The sequence below is a fragment of the Manacus candei genome, unplaced genomic scaffold, assembly GCF_025592945.1.
Source record: "Manacus candei isolate 608988 ecotype Guabito, Panama unplaced genomic scaffold, ASM2559294v1 h1tg000141l, whole genome shotgun sequence".
Lineage (NCBI taxonomy): Eukaryota > Metazoa > Chordata > Aves > Passeriformes > Pipridae > Manacus > Manacus candei.
The window spans coordinates 828,489-845,451 of record NW_026138189.1 but is presented as its reverse complement, the minus strand read 5'-3'; the positions used below and the strand labels follow the sequence as shown (position 1 = coordinate 845,451).

General features: G+C 52.5%; 1 long non-coding RNA gene across 1 annotated transcript; it reads left to right on the top strand.

The window, feature by feature from the left end:
• Nucleotides 1-421: 421 nt before the first annotated feature.
• Nucleotides 422-4,676, top strand: LOC127462830 (uncharacterized). Its single transcript, XR_007900568.1, has 3 exons — nucleotides 422-469; nucleotides 3,824-3,861; nucleotides 4,445-4,676. It is a non-coding gene; the product is annotated as an uncharacterized LOC127462830 (long non-coding RNA).
• The last annotated feature ends 12,287 nt before the right edge of the window (nucleotides 4,677-16,963 follow it).

The following is a 16,963-nucleotide window of genomic DNA, read 5'->3' as shown; positions in this document are numbered from 1 at the left end:
CCCCCACTCTCAGGAGCCCTCCCTGCCCCTCCCCCACCTTCAGGGGCCCTCAGGACCCCTCCCCCAACCTCAGAGACTCTCCTGCCCCTCCCCCACCCTCGGGGAACTTCCTACCCTTCCCCCACCCTCAGGGACCCTCAGGGCCCCGCCTTCACTTTCGGGGTCCCTCCCTGCCCCTCCCCAACCCTCAGAGACGGTCCTGCCCTTCCCCCACCCTCAGGGAACCTCCTGCCCTTCCCCCATGCTCAAGGACCATCCTGCTCCATCCCCACCCTCAGTGTTCCCTCCTTCCCCTCCCCCCCCACTGGGGCCGTTACTGGTCCCTTACTGGTCTGTACTGGGAAGGGAGAGGGGAGGGGCCGCCCCCTCGAGGCCCCTCCCCCCAGTGACGTCACCGGGTCCCAAAAATAGCCCCGGGGGCCCAAACTGGAGGGGGGACCTGGAGCCACTCCCAGTGTGACCAGTTCAGGTACTGGGAGGGACTGGGAGGGAACTGGGAGGGACTGGGAGGGACTGGGAGGGGGCAGGGCTTCCCCCCCTCCCCCCCTCCGTGTCCTTGGGGTGACCTTGGGGAGGGAGGGGGATGGGCCGCTCCCAGTGGCTCCCAGTAGCTCCCAGTAACCCCAGTAATGCCTCCGGTATCTCCAGCGACCCCCCCAGTAACCCCAGTCACCCCCCCAGTAGCTCCTAGTAGCTCCCAGTAACCCCAGTGTCTATCCCAGTAGCTCCCAGTAACTCCCAGTAACCCCAGTGTCCACCCCAGTAGCTCCCAGTAACTCCCAGTAAGCCCCCCAGTAGCTCCCAGTAACTCCCAGTAACCCCAGTGACCCCCCCAGTAGCTCCCAGTAACCCCAGTGTCCATCCCAGTAACCCCAGTGACCCCCCCAGTAGCTTCCAGTAGCTCCCAGTAACTCCCAGTGTCCCCCCAGTGCCTCCCAGTATGTCCCAGTTTAACCCAGTTCCCCCCCCGTGGGCCCTGGGCCGGGTGGGGGAGGGGCAGGCTCACATTTCCATGGCAACATCCCTTTCCCTCTGGCCCAGTTTCTCCCAGTTCCTCCCAGTTTAACCCAGTTTTTCCACATTTTTCCCCATTTTTCCACATTTCCCCCCATTTTCCCCTTTTTTCCCAGATTTTCCCCCATTTTTCCACATTTTCCTGAATTTTTCCCCATTTCCCCCCCATTTTCCACATTTTTCCCAATTTTCCTACATTTTCCCAGATTTTTTCCCATTTTTCCCCCATTTTCCCAGATTTTTCCCCATTTTGTCCAGATTTTCCTAGATTTTCCCCCCATTTTCCCCATTTTTTCCACATTTTTCCCACATTTTCACACATTTTCACACATTTTTCTCCAGATTTTCCCAGATTTTTTTTCCCATTTTTTCCACATTTTCCCCGATTTTTTTCTCACATTTTTTCCTGATTTCCCCAGATTTCTTCCCCCATTTTCCTGGATTTTTCCCAGAATTTCCCATATTTTCCCCATTTTTCCAAAATTTTTTTTTATCTTTCCCCATTTTTCCCCATTTCCTGGATTTTCTCCCATTTTTTCCACATTTTCCCAGATTTTTCCTCATTTTTCCCAGATTTTCCCAGATTTTCCCCCATTTTTCCCAGATTTTCCCAAGATTTTTTCCCATTTTTTTAAATCTTTCCCCATTTTTCCCCATTTTCTGGGATTTTTTCCCATTTTTCTCCATTTCCCCCCATTTTCCAAGAATTTCCAGCATTTCCCCCCCAGTTTGTCCCCATTTTCCCAGATTTCTCCCAGATTTTCCAAGATTTTTCCCTATTTTTTCCCCATTTTCCCGGATTTTTCCCAGATTTTTCCTCCACTTTTCCCACATTTTCCCAGATTTTCCCAGATTTTTCTCACATTTTTTCCCATTTTTCCCACATTTTCTCAGATTTTTCTCCAGATCTTCTTCCTGATTTTCCCACATTTTCCCACATTTTCCCACATTTTCCCACATTTTCCCCCATTTTTCTTGATTTTTCCCGATTTTCCCCATTTTTCCGGATTTTTTTCCCATTTTTTCCCATTTTCACACATTTTTCCTCATTTTCCCCCATTTTCATGGATTTCTCCTCATTTCCCCCATTTTCCCCACAGTTTTTCCCAATTTTTTCACATTTTCCCAGATTTTTCCCCATTTTCCCCATTTTCCCCAGATTTTTCCCCATTTCGCCCCCATTTTCTCCGATTTTTCCCCATTTTCCCACATTTTCCCAAATTTTTTCCCACATTTTCCCAGATTTTCTCCCTATTTCCCCAGATTTTTCCTCATTTTGCCCATTTTTTCCCAGTTTTTTCCCCAATTATTTTCCCCATTTTCCCAGATTTCCCCCCTTTTTTTCCCACATTTCCCCGGATTTTTTCCCAATTTCCCCCCATTTTCCATGATTTTTCCCACATTTTTCCATATTTTCCCAGATTTTTCCTCATTTTCCCCCATTTATCCCAGATTTTTCCCCATTTTTCTCAGATTTTTTTCCCCATATTTCCAGATTTTCCCAGAATATTTCCCATTTTCCCCCCATTTTTTCCCTATTTCCCCAGATTTTTCCCATTTTTTCCCCTTTCCCCCCCATTTTTTCCACATTTTTCCCAGATTTTCTCCCATTTTCCCCAGAATTTCCCAGGGTTTTTTCCCATTTTTTCCCCATTTTCCCAGTTTTTTCTCAATTTTTCCCCCATTTTCTCGGATTTTTTCTCGATTTCCCCCCATTTTCCCAGATTTCCCCCCCATTTTTCCCACATTTTCCCAGATTTTCACACATTTTTCCCCATTTTCCCCTTTTTTTCCTCATTTTTCCATATTTTCCCATATTTTTCCCCATTTTCCCCAGAATTTCCCACATTTTCCCCCATTTTTCCCCATTTCCCCGGATTTTTCTCACATTTTTCCCAGAATTTTCCGCAATTTCCCCATTTGCCCACATTTTCCCAGATTTTTCACCATTTTCCTAATTTTCCCCCCATTTTTCCCACATTTTCACAGATTTTTCTCCAGATTTCCCCCACATTTTTCCCCCATTTCCCCACATTTTCTTGGATTTTTGGGTCCCCAGTTTTCCAAATTTCCCAAATTTCCCCAGTGGGAAAAAATGGGGGAAAAAACCAGGAATTTTGGGGAAAATGATGAAAAATTGGGGAAAAAAGTGGGAAATTTGGTGAACACGAATGAAAAATTGGGAAAAATGGGGGGAAATTTGAGAAAAAAGTGGGAAATTTGGGGAAAATTGATGAAAATGGGGAAAAATGGGGGGAAATTCAGGAAAATTGGGGAAAATCTGGGAAAATGTGGAAAAACGGGGGAAATTTTGGGGAAAAAGCCAGAAATTTGGGGAAATGGGGGATTTTGAAGGGGAAATGAAAGGAAAACTGGGAAAAAAGTAAGGAATTTGGGGAAAACGGGTGAAAAATCAGGAAAAATGGGGGATAATTGGGAAAAATTAGGGGAAATTTAGGAAAAAATTGGGAAAAAATGGCGGAATTTGGGGAAAATGGGGAAATTTGGGAAAAATGGGGTGAATTGAGAAAAAAATGGGGGAATTTGGGTAAAATTGGATGAAAAATTGGGGAAAGTTGGGAAAAATGGGGGGAAATTTGGGGAAAATGGGAAAAAAATGGGGGAAATTTGGGAACAATGGAAGGAATTTGGAAAAAAAATGGGGAAAAATTGAGAAAAATGGGGAAATTTGGGAAAAATGGGGGAAATGGGGGGAAAATTGGGGAAAGAGGGGGAAATTTGGGAGAAATGGATGAAAAACTGGGAAAAATGAGGGGAAATTTGGGAAAAACTTGGGTGTCCCCACCAGGTTCGGCCCCGCCATGGCCCCGATAGCCCCGGGATCAGGTGAGACCCCTACCCCATGCCCTGACCCCTCCCCCTCCCCGAGGTCACTGCCCTGACCCCCCGAGTCCAGGCTGTGACCCCTCCCCCACCCCGTGGCCCCTCCCACACTTTATGGCCCCTTCCCCATTCTGTGGCCCCTACCCCATGCTGTAGCCCCTACCCCACTCTGTGACCCCTCTCCCACTTCATGGCCCCTCCCCCACTCTCTGACCCCTCCCCCACTCTATGGTCCCTCATCCACTTTATGGCCCCTCCCCCACTCTCAGACCCTTCCCCCACTTTATGGCCCCTCCCCCACTCTGTGGCTCCTCCCCCACTCTGTGACCCCTCCCCCATTCTGTGACCCCTCTCCCACTCTGGGGCCCCTCCCCCACTTTACGGCCTCTCCCCCACTCTGTGACCCCTCCCCCACCGACAGCTTCTCCCTGCAGAGAGAACAGCCAACACACTATTTCACTTCTCACTTTAACAAAGCTCTTTTCTCCTTCAAGCCCCTCAAAGGCGCCAAGGCCACATAGGAGGCCACACACAAACAGTACTCCTCTTCCCACTTGACTACACCTTCTCCCTCACTGTTCTACAGGGAACACCAGGAATCTGCTCGCAGAGGCCTCTCCTTTCCCATCAGTAGCTCAGCACAAGGAGCTAAAGGAGCTCAAGCCTTAGGCCACAAGAGCTGACAGCGAGGAAACTTTGGGAGCAAACTAATGCTGCTAACACGGACCCAGCTGAATCCAGCACACAATCACAGAATCCAAGAGTCCTTCAGCTTGGAAAAGACCTCCAAGCTCACTGAGTCTTGTGCAGCCCCTCCCCGACCGCCTGCAGGGACTGGGTGATGCTTTGCACAAGCACCAAAAGGAATGTTGTGAAAGCCATGGCCTGCAGGAGGACACAGAGAAGGGCTTGGTTGGGGCTGGGAAGGAGGGAGCTGGCGCTGGGGGAGCGGGAATGGAGCCTCGGGGATGTGGTGCAGCAAGGACAGGGGCCCAGGCAGCTGGCAGGTGGCAAGGCCGCACCTCCTGCCCCAGCAGCAGCCCCGGGCCCTGCCCAAGGCGCTCCTGCCAGGGGCTGGGCCCTGCAGGCAGGGGCAGAACCCACTCCCTGGGGCGGCCTTGCTGCCCTGGCCCTCGTCCGGCCCAGCCTCTCCCTGTGTACGTGCTCCCCACAGCACAGACTGCACTGGGCAGCATCCCCTGATGGGCCCTGCAGAGCTGCCCCACGGGGACACTTCCCTTTTATGTCACAGGTGCCACAGCCTGTCCCAGCCAGCCCTGCCCATTGTCCCCACCCCGGCTCAGTGACTCACAGTGGCCCCTGGCAACCAAAGAACCAAAGTCCCACACCCCCAGAGTGCAACCCTACCCATGTGCAAGGGGCCCCCAAAGGGTTCCCTGCGCAAAGCAGCCCCTCCAAACCCTTGTCAGATAGAAAACTGGGGGACGTGACCCTTGGATGCTTTTAGTACAGAGATACAAGCTTTTCTTGAATAATGGAGGGGGTCACTTTTTAATTATTAATATTTACAGTTATCCATTTGGGGACAGGATGTCCTACAGGCTAATGTGGTGTCACATTTGGAGTGAAAAGTACTTTTCAAAGAAACCCAGGGTTCATGGGTGATGCAGAGGAAGCTGCCAAGTCACCCAATGTGAAGCTCAACACTGCTTTGCAACAGCACTGCCCTTTCACACACCTTTGGCAAAGACAAAGATGTCAGGCTTTAGTTTCTAAATCAGTAACACTTGACAAGACCTCTTTAGGAACTGACAGCAAGAGAACTTAGGAGCAGCTTAGGGTTGGCAAGTGTAGGAGCCAAGAAGAGAAGGGCTGATGGGTATGTCATGAACACTGACAGCTGGATGGTCGTGGAGCCGACCAAGGACTGCCAGATACAAAAGACATCACCTGCTGGACTTGGCCCAAACACCAGCCCCCTCCTCTCCCTTCTCAACCACTCAACCACAGCCTGCACACAACCACACCTGCCAGGGCCAGCTGGCTGTTTCTCTTCTCTTTTCTGCCTGGGGGCGAAGGAAGAAGGACAGCGAGGGCATTTGCCTTCGGACCAGAGGGAAGGGGAAGGAGATCCCCCCAAATCCATCCCTGGCAGGATGGGGGCTGGAGGAGACATTGGGGGACCCCCAAGAATATTTTCGAGGGGAAGAAAGGATGGGGGCACCCACAGGGGGTTGGGGGGGGGGAGGGACCCAGGAATCTCGTGGTGGGACACTGGGGAGTTCCCAGTAGTTTCTTGGGGGGGTGGACCCCCAGCAGTCCGGGGTGGAAAAATGGACGGAGGAATCCGCCGTAAAGGGTGGGTGACACCCAAAAGACTCTAGGAGGGGGTCGGGAAGGACCTCAGAGTCCTGAAGAGTGTTTGGGGGTCCCCAGGAGGGAGTCTGGGGGTCTGAGGTGGTCCCAGGAGATTTTCAAGGGTTAAGGGGATGCACAGGAGATTTGGGGGACGAGGGGGAAAGGCGGAGGGTCCCCAGGAGTTTTGGGGGGGATCTGGGCGGCTCCTGAGAGTCTTGGGGGAGATTCAGAGGGGTCACCAGGAGCCCCCGGACCCCCTGAACTCACCCCACACCACCATGGTCTCGTTGGGGCCGCACGTGAAAAACAGCGCGGCGGGGGGAGACCCTGGGGCCGGGATCGATCGGGACCAATCGGGTTCAATCCCGATCCTTCCCTCCCCCGCCATCACCGCCCCGCTCCCGGCAGCCCCGCGGAAGTTTCGACGTTCTATTGGGTGACTCACCGGCACAAGGACAGGGGCCCAGCAGAATTTGGCAATGACGTCATTCCAGCAGAGCCATTCTATTGGCTGCGACCCACGAGGGAGCCCCAAAACCTGTTCCTGGCTTGTGGGGGAAGGACAGCCGGCACGGCCGGGAACGGGGGTGCAGAGGGTGTTCAAGTGCCCAGGAAAGGGGCAAAAAACTTTCCCCTCTCCCTCCCAGTTCCCCCTCAGCCCATCCCAGTGTCTCCCCTCTCCCCCAGTGCCCTCTCAGCCCATCCCGGTCTCTTCCCTGCTCTCCCAGTGCCCCCGTCCATCGAGGTCCCAGCCCGGCCCTGCCCCCTGCTCTGCTCCGGCCTGGATTTCTCCCCTGCAGGGGCAGCTGAGGTGGTTCCACGGCGGGCGGGAGCTTTCGGGGCAGGGGGTGGCTCCTGACATGCTGCTGGAACCGCCCCTGTCTGGGCGGGCCCGTCAGCCTGGGGCACCTCCTCACCCGAGCCTGGGGGACGGGCCGGCAACTGGGAGGGGCTTTGGGAAGGAATGGGGAAGCTGAGAAGGGGTTGGAGGTCGTGGGGGTAAGTGGGAAGGGGTTTGGGGGAGTTTGGGGGTTTGGGAGGGAGGTTGGGGAGATTGGGGCAGCTGTGAGGGGTTTTGGGGAATCGTCGGGGATGTGGGAAGGAACTGGGAGAGAGTTTGGGGGCATACTCAAGGGGAAGGGGGCAACTAGGAGAGGGTTTGAAAGGTCCTGGGAGGGCTGGAGGTAACTGGGAGGGGTTTGGGGGCATCTTGTGGGTTTTTGTGGGTCTGGGAGGCAGTCTGGGGGCCTCAGAGGGTTTAAGGGGAAGTTGGGAGTGTCCTGTGGGACCGGGATGGGATTTGAGGGTTCCTGGAGGGGCTGGGAGGGCTTTATGCCTTTATACTGCGGGCATTGTCTAGTATTGATGGGGGTAATCCGTGAGTTGACTGTTTCATAATCATCCAAATTTTAACAAGACTTTGAAGGTGGTCAACCTCAGTTTGAAGCAGCTCATTTTTAGCAACAAATTTATCCAATTTTTCTCCTGTTTCCCTCTCAAAGGCTAACGATGACTTCAACACCACATTTTCTGATTTCAAAACAGTAGACTCAACATCAGAAATCCATTCATGACTTCCCTGTCACCACTCCATCCGAATGTCTGTGCACTCACTGTGGCCTGAGAGAAACCTGCCTGTTTGCAGCGCACTGACTGGGCAACTTTTCTTTTTGCAGGTGGAAAAGGGCAGATAAAGAAAAAACAGATGGGTCCAGCAGAAGTGATGCTGCTTCTGTCAAAAGCAGAGCAGAGGCCGAAAGCACTTTAGGAAGTTGCTTACAGAAGCACTTGTGCATTCCAAGTTCCAGCTCAGGAGTCTCAGTGACTTGTCCAACATGGGAGCTCCTTTTCCATTTCTCAACCCCCAGATTCCTCAGGAGTAGGAAACTGAAAACACTGACTCAGAAAAGCTCCATTCCTTCCTAATAATTGTGCTTTGTCCTTCCCATTTGACAGTGCTCTTGGAAATGTGCTGGTGTGATCTGGATCTGGGAGCAGCCCTGACCTCCCACAGCCCTGACCACACACACCTCATCCAACGGCAGGAAGAACCTGCCTGGCTCCTGCTGGGGTTCTCACCACCCACCGACAGCTTCTCCCTGCAGAGGGGTGGGCAACTACCCAGGCAGGATGAGACCTGACCCCAGCAGGCAGCAAAGTCCCTGCCCTGGCACAAAGAAGCCCGGAGCACAGGGACCCTGCTCTGCAGGACAGCCGCGGGCATCCCTGGCTTCACCCCCACCTTCCCACCCCGCAGCTATCCCTGGGAGAAGGAGCCCACCTGCGCTGTCCCTCTGACGGTGCTGCAGGGAAGGCCTGCCCTGGAGAACATCCTCCTCCGGCGCAACAGAGAAACTGGGAGAGTCCTGACAGATGTGCAAGGCTGTGGGATGGGGTAGCTTTAGGAGATTCCTCCAGGAACACAAGCGACATTGCCCTGCACCTGTAGACTCACTCTGCAGAGGAGTGTGAAGTTGTGTCCCCAAGTTGTGTCTCAGCTGAACACCTCCCATCTTTCTGCTGCCTTTAACCTCCCTTTGCCTTTCTTCTCTTCTCTCGTGCCTACAGGCAGTGCCCTCGGCCCTGCTGGGCTGTGCAGAGGAACTGCTTCTGGGCAGAACTGTCTCTCTGCAGTGCTGCCTGCTTGCCAGGATTTCCCTGTGTGCCAGGAGCCCGGCCCAGCTGAGCAGCACAGCAAGAGCCAAAGGCAGCCCTTTCTCTGCCCCTCTGGGTTCCCCACAGGTGTCCCTGGGGCTCCAGGGGAACCTGCTGTGGAACAGACTGAAGGAAACAATGATGTTCCCTCTTCTCACCTCTTCAGTGACACTTCTTTCCAGCAGTGACACTTCTTTGCAGCAGTGACATTTCTCCTCTTAGAAAATTACCAGGGTATGATGATCACCTTTTCTAGTTTCATCATTACACAGGACACCAGGAGGGTGACAGCAAAGGATCTGGTAACTCCCTGGCACAGTGGGGGTTTTCCTGGAGTCACACAGAGAAATGTGTCAGGGCTCTGAGAGGTGTCCAACCCTGAGCTGGACTGATGCACACACGGGGGTGTTCAGAGACACGAGTCCTTCCCTGGCACACACACAGGCAGTTCATTGCAGCAGGGGCAGTGTCTCCCTGGGCTCCTGCTACCACTCCCAGAGCCTGGAGCCACCTCAGCCCTGTAATACTCCCACCCTGCCCCCTCCTACACTTCAGATGAACATTGGGGTTTTCTAGTCACTGGAACTGCCCAGACCAGCCCCTCCCTGGTCCCCCCATCTCCCTGCCCCGCCCCAGCCCAGCAGAGCAGCACAGTCGTTTCTGGTCCTGCAGCAAGAAAGGGAGGCAATAGAGGACAGGGACAGTGACTGCATGTCTGGACTGCTCAGAAGATCATCAACTCAGGCGGCAGCTCCTGCAGCCCCAGGGCCAGCCCCGCTTCCCAGTGGCCCAGGCAGCTGCTGCCACGTGGGCACAAGCTCTGCTGCTCAGGAGGGTCCTGTAGTGAAGGGCTTTGCAGATGGCTACGTAGCGGTCATAGGACATGATGGTGAGAAGGGCAAGCTCCGCTGTGATCAAGAAGAAAAGCAAAAAACACCTGTGCAGCTCATCCTGAGTAGGACATGCCCCTGGTGTTCCAGAGGGAATTGGCCATGGCTTTGGGGAGAGTGGTACAGATGCAGCCCGGGTGTGTGAGGGAGAGGTGGAGCAGGAAGAAGTCCCTGGGGGTGTGCAGGTGGTGGTGGCAGGCTACGGCGCTGAGGATGAGGCCGTTGCCCAGGAGGGCAGCCAGGGAGATGCCCAGGAAGAAGCAGAAGTGCAAGAGCTGCAGCCAGGAGGAGGAAGTGGGGGATGGAGCTGCTGTTGGACATGAGCTTCCTCCGGGCATCAGGAAATGTCCAAGGAGGAAAAGGCAGTGAAAACAGGTTTCCTAGATCAAACCCATGAATTCCTCTGAGCATCTACCCTCATCCCAAGTATCTGCAGTCATACATATATAGATTCTGGACTGTAGAAGACAGGCTTAGCATGACTTTAAGATGATTTCTTCTCAATTTTTTGATTTATTTTTCTACTGCCAGGTCTGAGAGGGGCATCGTGGAAATAAAGGAACCCTGAGACATTTCAGAATCCCACATGTGTTGGGTCTGTCTGAGCTGGAGTTCATTTTCTCACTGCAGGCGTCGCAGTGCAGTGCTTTGCATTGGGAGCTACAAAGGGGTTAATCACACCAGTGCTTTGGCAACTGCTGAGCAGGGTTGGTGCCGCATCTGCATTTTCAGCTTCGTCCCCTGAATCGGGGGCAAGATCATGGGAGGCGATACAGACAGGTCAGTTGAGCCAAATGGACCAAAGGGACATTGCAGAATATATGGCGTCAGCTCAGCTACAAGAGCTCAGGAAAGGAACAGGAAAGGGGGAAAATCCATTTTTTTTCAATACATGCCTTCTGAGCGGCTTCTCTGTGTGGTGAAGCCCTGCTTCCCATGAAGTGGCCAGGTATCGCTGCTGACAGGAAGTAGAGAGAAAATCTTTTTATTTTCCTCTTCACTTATGCATGCGCAAACTTTGGCTTTTGCTTTAGTAAAGTGCCTGATCTCAAGGTAGAAATAATTTTCCATCTTATTCTGTCTCTTCTGTCTGGCTGGGAAGGGCAGCAATAGAGCAGCTTGGCGGGCACCTGACACCCAGGTAAGGTCAACCCACTGCAACATTGCAGGGTCTCATGGAACCAAAGGACTGCTGGGAGACTGGGGGAACGCACGGAATCAAGTGGCCGTCGTGGCACTGCCCTGCATCATAGAAGCAAATGTTCCCTGGGAAACTACAGAAACCAGGGACTTAAGGGACATCATTGGGATGTGTGGGACCTCATGGAATTAAACAAACCGTGGGATATCTTTGGAACTTCATGGAATCAAAGGGACAAAACAAAAGAATTAAACCCCATGACCAGAAACCATTGGATCGAACATTTCTTTAATATGCCAGTTGGGGATTCATGGGGGTACTCTGCCATGCATGAATCAAAGAATCAGTATAAATTTCGGAGTATAAATACAGTGATACTTGAAAGACCCTCCCCTTCACAAGCAGTCCAAAATTCTCTTCTGATTTTAGGGTCAAATAGCCTCTTGGATTTTATTCGTGGAGCAAGACTGCCATCTAGCGTCCATTTCTTCTGGGAGGGGCAGTCATTTTCACAGAGTGGTCTTCTCCCTTAGCAGGCCTCGTAGCATCTCTGATTGATCTATCCGATCCCTAACCCCTAAACTAAATGCTTTAGGACCAGCTAAGACGTGTCTTAGAACTTCCCATTTGCTTAAACAATGTATAATTGACTTTCTTCTTAACAGAACAATCTCTTATTAAACAAGTTTTCTGAGGCCTGTAAGCTAATTTCTTGAAGATGGGCATATGATACACTCTCTATTAGTTTCCATGTATCATCTACATTCTCTCTCCTACAACTAATTGTAGTCTTAAAAGAAAAGACAAGACTGCTACCATGCCAAGAAAGCAAACCCCTTTGTTGATTAGGATTTTTATCTAAGAAAAACTTCTGATTTACGAAGCCATTAAGGATGGAGATCCTCTCTCATTTCAGTGCCATTGTGACAATATGGGGCCTCATGTAACACATGGAACACAGAACACTGCACATTCCCAGCAATCAAGGGGCCATTGTAACACTCCAGGGCCTCCTGGAAGACGGAGGCCCCGCAGAGAGACCTCAAATCAGAGGTTTGGGCAATCCTCAACCAGAGGAAGTTCAACAAGGGGAAGTGCCAGATTCTGTCCCTGTGATGGGGCAACCCCGAATGTCCGGACAGACTGGGAATGATATTCTGCATAGCAGCGCTGGAAAATGGCCTCTGGGGTCCTGGTGGATGGCCAGTTGGCCAAGAGTCAGTGGTGCTCTGGCGGGGGCTCACTGCTCGGTCACAGGAGGGTTTTCAGACACACGAGTCCTTCGCTTGCACACAGACACAGACAGTTCATGGCAGCAGGGGCAGTATCTCCTGGGGTTCCTGCTGCCACGCCAGGAGCCTGGATGCACCTAAGCCCTTGTGGAGTGCCACCTGCTCTGCCACTATCTGAGATGCCCCACCCCCTGAGAGATGGAAACGCGGAGCTCTGTCCAAGAGAAGCACATCCCAGAGCTGCACGCATGGGCTTTGCCAGGATTTAGAACCGTAAATGCAATGTGACACCGAGACACTCTTTGTCCCACATAACTTCAAGGTCTCCCCAGGAGGTTGATGGCAATTGTTCTTGCTCAGGGTCATCTCCCCACACCAACAGCAGGTGTGTGCTCAAGACTTGTCTGTGCAATGCAAACAGATACACGCTGTCTAGTTCTTCCGGTCTCTCCAAGGAAGGCAAAAGAATCTCTGTGTGCCGGGTGAGAAGTCAGTGCTGGAAGTTGTGGTTCTATTGTGAGTGTCAAGAGCGGATGGCAGGTCTGTGATGAATGCCTGAGGAGATGACCTGGGTTTTCCAGTGCACATGGCAATAGATCACACCCTGCTTTGGTGGTCATTTATGTCCTTCAGAGGCGACAGAGATGGGAAAGAGAATGAAATTTTTGAATGTGCCTCTGAGTGCTCCTCAACCTGCTGCAAATGTGCAGATTCCAGTACATCCAGTTCAGGTGTGAGAGGCTGTTCCCTGGTCCTCTGAGCAAGAAGAGCTGGACGAGGGACTGCATCTCCATGAATCCCAAAGCAATGCGAGGGGTTATGCCACGTCCGAGTTTTCTCAGGGGTAGGTGTTTCTCCCATGCATTGCCTCCCGGTGGCACTGGTGCCACAGCCCCGACCAAACCACAAGTGGTCTTTGTCCCTAGCAAAAGTGCTCCTACTGCTAGCAGGGATGTTCCAGGGGAAAGGTCAGGAGAGGTTGAGTCCGGAGGGCACTGAGCCTGGAGGGATGTTCTGCCTCTCGTGCCCCTCGACCATTCTCGGAAGCCCAGCCCGGCCCCGCCGGTTCTACGGTGCAGAGGACGGAGCGCTGCCCCGCTGCCGCCGCTGTCGCCTGGTCTCCTCCTCCAACCAGCACCCGAGGAGAGCCCGCGAGGTGCCGGCGTCTGTCCCAGCCCCGGGGCCGATTTGTTGGAAGAGGACAGGGGAGGATGGAGAGGAAGGCAGAGGAGGCGGAGAGGAGACGGCCCGCCAGGAGCAGAGAATCGGGGCGGGCGTAGGCAGCGGGCCCCGGGAAGCGGATCGGTGGCTGCGGCTCTGTCGGAGAGTGGGGCTGGCGGCGCTGGTCGCGGTATTGACCTGTGTGCAGGGCTGGCGGCCGGAGACCGTATCCATTCTTACCGGCAGCTCCCGGGTCACAGCCCCGAACTCCTCGTACGCGCTGCTAAATGGTCCAGAGAGCTGTAAACACCAACAAGGTGGCTGTTTCTGACGGGAGACGGTCTTTCATCCGTCCTCTGGTCTCCGGACCCAATCATGGGCACGCGGCTCTGTATTCCTGGGCCCTGGTGGACACGGACTCATTGACACTGTCGTCTTCAGAGATTTCAGGGGATTCTCTTAGAAACAAAACTCGGTTAATTGGTTCTACGACAGAGTAAATTTGTACCCCTATGAAAACATGGTTTTTCATTCCTACACAGAGCGTAGGCTTATGACAGAATGCCTGAGTGCAAAGTGATTTATACAGCACAGGGCAGCGCAAATCTGGGCATCCTGCAGTCAGTTGCCATGTATGTCCCTAGCTTCTCTTGAGGCATCGTCTCCTGGTTACTCTGATCCACTCCAGGCAGGAGCCGCGATTCTCTGGTTCATGAAGATCTTTCTCTTTGGATAGGAGGAGGGGTTCTTACCTTGCCTGGAGTGTGGAAAAGACAGAGAGTAAGGGTCCGCAAGATTTGGAGTGTCACTCGTCAAGGATCTGAACACTACATTTTAGACGTGTTCTGAAGAAGCTGTGAAGGCAGACAGTGCGAAGGAGCGAGGTGCAACCGAGCCAGACCAAGCACTAGAGGTGGTGAGAGAGGAAAGCAAAGCAGTAAGAAAGGAGAGACCTCCAGCCATGTGGCCCTGGCCTCAGGAAGGATGGTTGCAGGATCAGCCTTCTTTAGCCTCTCAGTAAAAATGCAGAATTCTCAGCTTCCTCTAAATGTGTTCTCTCTCCTCTGATACTTAAGATGGTAGAAAATTTTCAGGAGCACACAGGCACACAGGAGAGTGAACTCGATAATGCTCTTCCACCTGGGAAGCATGTGAAAACCTCTGTTTGCTGTGGTGTGATGGGTGCCTGGGATCCCTCTGGACTTGGTTTAGGGAAGGGCCTGGGTGTAAGTGTCTCCATCTGCCAACCCCCAGACCTTCAACTGCCCTGGGTGGGCCAGGGCTCTCCTAGCCCTACCACTCGCAAGCAACACTCTGGTAGTTGCCCCATGTGCTCCCTGCATGTGCGTCAGGGTCTTCATCCTGTTCCCTGCTCATCCCTCAATACATTCCCTAGGGCATATGCTCTCCTTGCCATCACTGGAGCTGGGATATCCAGCAGCCTTGCTGGAGCAACGTTCCTCTCAGATTTTGCGTTTTCGCAGAAGAGAAAGGCAAATCTAGAGACACTGGGCTGCTGCCCAGCAGGACTCATCTCCCTTTCCCGGGGAGCTGGGAGAGAGGCATTCTTCCCAGGCAGAGGAAGAAGGACAGGGGAAAAGCCACAGAAGCGGAGGAGACACGTGTTCCCCGAGGAAGCTGCAAGCAACCCAGAGAACTGAAGACAGAACCCAAAAGCACATCCGTGGTTGTGCAGCAGAGCAGGCGATTGCAACTGGGGAGGGGAGGACTGCACTGCGAGCTGACCGGGAACAATCTCTGCCCATGAGTGAGACCCCAGAGGCAGGCAATGCTCAGAATGCCATCGGCTGGGGGAGTAAGACAAGCTGTTGCTTGGGGAGGGAGAAACCCAAAGAGAGCATTTGAGGTACTGAAAGTACAGTTCATTTCTCGGTTCTCCTGCTTCCTTTACTCCCCCTCTAGGAGATTCGTTTCTTGCAACTCTCTTCTCTCGGCACAGGGTGGAGATTTCTGACACTCTCGGTAAACAGGCAGGTTCGTCTCAGCATGAATTTTGGCTACCTCGTCGTCACTTTCTGCCTGGTACACCTCCTCTCTATAGCCCAGCTTTTCATAAATGCATTCTTTTTCGTCCCAGGAAATAGTCAACTGCCTTTTCAGGCCCCGTGGGGGAATACAACTGAATAGAGAAACATCGCTGCAGATAATGTACTTGCTGTCCTTCATGTGTTCACTCCAGGCGATCTTACTTCTCTAAAGAAATAAAGAGGGAAAGAAGAGAAAGCTCAGGCCTCCCTCTCTCTCTGCTCGCCACTTCAACTTCACTATCCCTCTCCGTCTGTCCTCTCCTCCACATGCTGCCACCAAAAGATATCTCTGCAGTCACACATTTCTCCTTTTCTAAAGTAAATCAGGAGATCATTCCAAAGCTGATCCAGGTCTATCAAACTCTCATCTCACTAACTTTATTAATGCATCCCTTTCAACCTGCAGGCTGCCTCTGGCACGACTTCGAGTTTTCCCCGGCTGGCAACATATTCAAATCTCTCTGTTTGCAGTGGGCCATGGCTTACGGGGGCTGCGATACACCGGGAGACGGATCGACGTCTGTGGGGAGCGGAGCTGTCAGCAGGAGCATTTCTGCTGGAGACAAATAGCACCTTAGTTTTAGACTTGGGCTGTGGCACCAGTTCTACGCCGAAGCAGTGCATGGGTGAAGCACCTGCCCATGAGAAATCACGGCATGGCATCTCCCACCCGCTTTGGACCAATGGAGATACAGTCTCCGTGATGAGATCCCAGTTTTGTCACTTCTCCTGTTCAGAAGACTAGGGAACACCTGAAATGTGTATGCTTGTCCTGAAAACAGAGAGTTCTAACTATTAGGGCAGCCTGCAGAAAACTGGAGGTCGTGCCAGAGGCAGCCTGGAAGCAGAATCTGACGCATTATTAAGTTTAGTGAGATGAGGATTTGATAGGCCAGGGGTAAAATCAGTGTTCTAGCACTGGTGCCTCTTGCGCTGCGCTGTGCTTTTTACGTCACTTGGCACCCAGGTACTCAAGCCTGTTCTCTTTGTATGGATGAAAACCTTGTTTTAATAGAAATGCTATTACGCAACTCGTCTCCATGACGGGTGCCCGGAGAGCCAGAGGACGGTGGAAAGACCATCCCCCGTCACCCACAGCCGCCCCGTTGGCACTCGCAGCTCTCTGGACCATTTAGCAGCATTCTGGAGCATTTAACACTGAGGAACTCGGGGCTGTGACCCGGGAGATGCAGGTAGGAATGGATAAATTCACCGTTTCGTATGTTGGTGTGTGAGCACTTGGTCTCTACCAATGGGTCCTGCTGCACCTGGGCTCTACCTGCAGACACTGGCAGGGAGATGAAGAAAAGCCGTCGGAAGTGTTTTTGCACTGGATATTTTTTTCCCAAAACAAAGGGCACAGCAGCAGTCAAACCAATACGGAGAAGAATTTTAAGAGGATATAAAGGTGTGTAGTGTTTGAAATGTCCATTAATATTTGCTGGAGAGAGGTGAGTGGAAAAGAGAAGTGGATTGGTGAAGTCACTGAAGAATGGAAAGCTGCTGGATTAAGCCAAGCGAAGAGATGAAGAAAAGTAGGAAATGGGAAGGACGGACTGCACGAATTCACTGAAGGACAGAGAGTAAAGCAAGGAAAGAATAACGGCTCGACAAAGAAAAAAGCGATGAGTCTTACCGGGGAATACTTTATGGACCAGA